Source organism: Grammomys surdaster, unplaced genomic scaffold (genome assembly GCF_004785775.1).
Source record: "Grammomys surdaster isolate TR1022 unplaced genomic scaffold, NIH_TR_1.0 170, whole genome shotgun sequence".
In the NCBI taxonomy this organism is placed as follows: Eukaryota; Metazoa; Chordata; class Mammalia; order Rodentia; family Muridae; genus Grammomys; species Grammomys surdaster.
Window position 1 is genome coordinate 23,446,945 of NW_021604618.1, and position 6,008 is coordinate 23,452,952.

The window sequence follows — 6,008 nt, forward strand, 5'->3', positions numbered from 1 at the left end:
TCTCTCTCTCTCTCTCTCTCTCTCTCTCTCTCTCTCTCTCTCTCTCTGTCTCTCTCTCTCTCTCTCTCAAATGTTCTCTGTCTTGCCTACTTTCTTTATCCCCCAGACTAGAGCATCGTCCTAGGAACCCTTCCAAACAAGCTGGAGTCAGTGGCCCCATTCATCATCTCTCCATACCATGAGTATTAACACTGTTGCCAGTCATTAATTATGGCAGCAGGTAATAGCAGTGTCGCCACTAATACACTCACAGTTGTTTTGCTGTTAGTACTTTAGATTCTTGTGTGAATCAGCCCTTCGGTCTCCCAGCAGCTTTATGAATTAGGAGGGGCTCTTTTTTAGACTTATTTATTTGAGACAAAGTCCCACTATATAGCCCTTGCTGACCCTTTACTTTGTAGACCAGGCTGGCCTCAAACTCACAGAGATCCTCCTGCCTCTGTCTCCCAAGCTGGAATTAAAGGTATGTATGTGCCACTACGCCCAGCCCAAAGATTTATTATCTATTTTTATGTGCACAACTGTTTTGCCTGAATGTGTGTCTGTGTACCGTATGTATGAAGTGTCTATGCAGGCTAGGAGAGAGTTTCAGATCCCCTGGGTCTGGAGTTATAGCTGGCTGTGAACCACCGTGTGGATGGTGGGAACTGAACCTGGGTCCTCTGCAATAGCAGCAAGTGCTCTTAACTGCTGAACCATCTCTCAGTTCCCTGTGAATTAGGAGTTCCTGTTGGGCTTTTATAACAGATGAGGAAATCAAGACTTAAAGACATTTGTTTTCCCAAAACCCTCACAAAGAACTACTATGTTGGCCTTTGAATGCAGCAGAACCCCAGAGCTTTTTAACTGCTTAATTTTTTATCTAAAATATAGCCGGTTGTCCAGCTCATATTCATTGCCTGATGGAGTGGATAAATTAAAAGATAGTCCAGGCATGAACAGAGGATCAATGCCTGAACCCACTGCCACATGCAGAGATAAGAATGGGCAGAGGCAGGAGGATGAGCGGGGCCAGGGTGAGCAAGTCTTGAGAACTGTGGTGGCAGAGCACAGTGAGTGGTCTGCGGCTGCCTCCGGCCCTCCCCACACAGTTACCAGAGTGGGTAGGGCCAGAACCTGGACCCTGGCATCTCCAACAACCCAGGCTTGGCTTCCTGTCCGCAACAGATCAATTAAACAGACAATAGTGAAAGGGATCAGGGGAAGGCGTTAATTCAATATGGCACACTGGGAAAAGAGACAAAAGATATCCAGCGACACAAACCCTTCAAGTCCATATTTGAAAGCCCGATATGAGGTTCAAGAAGTTTATATAGGAAGGATGGCTCAGTGGTTAAGAGTACCTGTTGCTCTTGCAAAAAACTAGAGTTTGGTTCCCAGCATCCACATGAACGCTCACAACTCCAGTAACTCCAGTTCCAGGGGATTCAATGCCCTCTTCTGACCTACTTGGGCACTGCACTCAAGTGTACAAACCTGCACTCAGACACACATATACAAATAACAAATTAAAATAAAAGTAAGATATTTTTTATAGTTTTTTTTTTTACACACAGTGTCTATAAAGCAATTTTAATTCTGGATAAGTCATTATTGTTAGGTGTCAAAGAAACCCGGGACAAATCTTACTCAGTACCTGTGGCTCCTTCCAGCACTTCTCATCCCAGCTCCTACCCTAAACCTCTGCCTCTCAAAGGCTTCTCTTCCCCAGCCTAATCACCAATATAGAGCCAACCAGTCCCATTTTGGCCTCTTGGTTGGCTGCTCCACTCTTGCTCTCTCCCTCTCTCTGCTTTCATGGTCTGCTTTAGTCTGCCGGCCATGTTCAGCCTGGACTCTTCCCTGTGCCTGCTCTCTCCGTCACCTCTACGATAAGAATTCTCTCTACACTTGAAGAGTGGTCATGTCCGCCTCCTCTCATTTCATCCCATTACTTTTTAAGGTAAAGATTATACAGTCGATATCGGAATATTTGAAGGTTTTATTTTTTAAAACTACATGGAAATATTTAAAGAGTAGAACTGAAACAGTAACCATGCTGCTGTCATTACCGTGAGCACCGTCACCCAGCAAGCTTCTCTGTCTTTTCTCCTACCTCCAGCATTCATTTTATCTTCTTTATTTTTTTGAGATTATCATATGCTTACACCATTTCCTCCTTCTTTTCCCCCCTCCAAACTCCAAACTCTCCCAGATATTCCCCCTTGCTCTTTCAAAGTCATGGCCTCTTTTTTCCATTAGCTGTTGCTATGTCCATATATGGACATACATACACTCCTAAATACAACCTGCTTAGTCTGTCTGTTGGTCCTTGCATGTATGCTTTCAGGGCCGACCACTTGGTACTGGATAATCAGTTGCTGTGCTCTTCCCTGGGGCAGACTATTTCTCCCTCTCCCAGCACTCCTCAGTTGCCTGTTGTTCTCTGTGTAGGACTGAGACCTGTGGGCTGTCCTCTGGCACCTCACTCTGCCATGCTCTCCGCCCTCTATTTTGTCTGCCTATTGCTGTTGCCCTTGTTCAGCTGATGTTTTAAAATAAGTATGCATAGCTAAGCAGTCCCAGTCAAGGTGTGGTCTAGTGTCTTCTCTCCAAGTCTGTCCAGCACGTCGGTCAGAACTGTGTGACGTGTCTTTCCTCACTGGCTGGCGCCAGGACTCCGGCTTCTCTTTCTTCCAGCATAAGATTCCTGGAGAAATTCCAATTCCTTAGAATTCATTGTTTCAAAATCTGATAGTCAAAGGGAGAGGTACACACGTCTTTTAGAATATCTTCATTCTTGCCAGGACAGTTACAATACCTGGAGCAGAGGTGGGGCATTCACATCCATCCACCCCGGAGGACTTACTATGGTCAGGAGGCACTCTGACACTGGCATACGATAGGACCCTGGATCGCTGAGGGGAGGGGAAAATACCACAGTGGAGCAACTCTTTTTCAAAACTGCTCCCTGCTCAAGAGACCTGTTCTTTGGCTTCTCAATAAATTTTGTTTGTGTGCCCTTCTAAAAAAGAAAAAAAATCAAGAAAAGATTAAAGGGGTTGGGGGAAAGTTGGAGAGATGGCTCAGCAGTTAGAGTACTGTCTACTCTTGCAGAGGACCCAGGTTTGGTTCCCAGTACCCACAAGGAAACACACTGCCATCTATAACTCCAGTTCCAGGAGATCTGATGTCCTCTCCTGGCCTCTACCGGCACTAGGCATGCACATAGTGAACAGACATATGTGCAGGAAAAACCACACGGACAATTTTTAAAAATAAAAATAAAAAAGAAGAAAAGAAAGAAACAACCCCCCACTAAAACAAACAAACAGAGTCACAGAGACATAAAGCCCATCTGGGACCAGGAGAGCAACAGTGACTCTTTTATCTGGATCTTGTATCTGAATAAGACCTTGACTCTGAGCCCAAAGAGGTAACTTACAGGTCTAGCTTTCCATTAGGTTCCTGTAGACCATTAGGGGTGTGGGGGAAGTATGGAGAGACAGGGAGGTAGCTCTGACTGCAGCAGTATGTCCCTTGTTCAGAGCAGCTAGGCTAAATCAGTGAGCGCCTGACCTTCCTATCTGGACTGAAGCAGGGCTGTGTCCTCAGGATTGGAATATCTGAGTAGATTACCTACCTATTGTCCCCAAGGAACAGGCCAGCTCATTCAGAGCGATGATGCGGAAACCCCAGACCTTTTTAAGACCAAGAGAGACCTGGGAGCTGATTCTGGCCTTGCCAGGAATTTCTGGTATGCCCCTGAGAGTGTTCTGGTCTTCTGGTCTGTAGCTCCTGGTGTAGGTGTAGGGGGATGGTACTGAGGGTCTTACAAAGAACCACAAAGATCAGCCAGAATCAGAAGATTCAAGTGAGCTTTCTGCCCCCTCCCCTGCCAACTCTCAGAAATGGAGGCACTAAGAGAGTAAACGGACTAGGGTACCTCCACTTTACTGTTGAATCCACTTTCTCATCTGACCTTCACAGTGACCTGTAACTCTTGCTTCATATCTGGGGTTTCTAAGGTCTCTCCATGGAATCTAGAGAACTTTGGTTTGTTTGACACATTGCTACTAGGTATCATGAACCTCGAAACTCTCAGCCTAAAAGTCTCATGTACCCCAAATTCTCAGCCCAAATGTCTTGAGCACCACAGACTCTATCCATCCTGTATAGACAAGAGTCTGGAGCTGTGCTGCCAGCCTGACTTGTGCCAACTACTTGCTCCAGTGCCTGGGCATTTCTTTTGCCACCTTTTCCCACAGGAGTCCCTACCTGGCTTCATAGGTTGGCTCCACTTGGTTGCTGTGAGAGAAGGAGATGGACTCTTTGGACTCTAATCTCTGGGTGCACCATGCAGTGGGATGAACCTCATACTCTGGGCCTATGGGATGACCCACTGGAAAGGAATGTTGAGATGACCTAGCTCATATGACCAAGAAGAGGAAACAAAACCAGAGTGTTTGCAAAAGGAAGAGGGAGGGAGAGAGAGAGAGAGAGAGAGAGAGAGAGAGAGAGAGAGAAGAGAAGAAAGGATAGAAAGAAAGAGAAGAAAGAAAAGAATAAAAAGAAAGAATAGAAAGAGAAATAAAGTAAAAAGAAAGGAATAAAGAAAGAGAAAGAAAGGAAGAAAGAAAGAGAGAGAGCGAAGGAAAGAAATGGTGGAGAGAAATTAATAAAGGGTAAAAAGAAGAACATGCCACTGAGTGTGACTTTTAAAGTCACTTTCTAGGTAAGAAGGAAGTCACCTGAGAGGCAGCCGGTGAAAGCAGAAATGTCTAGGGTACACACACACCCTTGGAGGCACAGCCTAAAGGAAACCTGTCCATACCAGTGCCTCAGCCAGGAGAAGACTGACCAAATGGAGGACATTTGGCAGGGCAGTGAGGTATTCCATTTCTGAACAAACCAGAGGGTAGGAGCCTCCCAGAAGTCAGTCGTCACAAAGTAGTGACACAAATGCCCAGGGATGCTCGTGGGGACAGGTACAGCTGGCACAATGGGTGGAGCAGGGTGTGCAGGCTCCTACTGTTGCACCAAGCAGCTGGGTATGGGAAGAGCTGGGGAGGAACAGGCTGGGGACCAGCCTGAGATAGAAAACAGACGATGACTAAGGTAAGCAAATAAGCAAAAGAACTGGGCAGGGAGGAGGTTGGAAGCTAATAAGGGCAGGGCCCAGATTCCTGGATTTTAAAAATGCCTGTTGGGAATATAATAACATGTAAAGAGGAAAAGGGAAGGGGGGTTGGGGGAGAGGAGGAGAGGAAGAAGAAAGGAGGAGGAGAGGAAGAGGAGGAGGAGGAGGAAGGAAGAAGAGGAGGAAGAGGAGGAGAAGGAAGAAGCCAGAAAGGAATGTTAACAGAGATTTTTTCCTGAAATGAGGAAGTTGTTTCTTTAGTTTCATTTCTATTTTTCTGTTCTTTCCACCTTATTAAGGATAAGCATGGATGATTTTAATAACTACAGGGTAGGGGAATGCACGACACTGGCTCCCTCTGTCCTAAAAGTAACGAAGATGTAAAGGAAGAGGCTGTGGAGACTTGGGGTAGCAAGAAAGGCTGGAAGATGGCCTGCGGTGTTTGCTGAGGACATGCTGGGTGCTCTCAGAACAGCAACAGGGATTCTGCCTGGCAGTTTCTCATAACTGGCCCTGCATTTGCTACCTCCTCTCACCTCTGCCTCTAGATTAAGTGGAGAGACCTTGGAGACTAAATTTGGAGAAGCAACATTAGAGAAGATCCCCTGGGCTTAGTTTGTGGATGGAACCCTTAACAGAAGAAAGAGACGAAGAGAACATAAGAACAGAGAGGGCCCACTCATCCACACAGTGGCTTCTTAGCGCAGCAGAGAGCTAACACATCTTTATTGTTTCTTCCCATGATCACAGCGGTTCTACAGAGTTTCAACTACCCACACTACAGAGGTTGAACAAATACTCCAACCACTTTGAGAAGTAAAAAGCTATGAGGCTATGCTGGGGATGGGAAGGGAGGCTGGGACAAGGACCGGGGAGAACATTAGGAAGG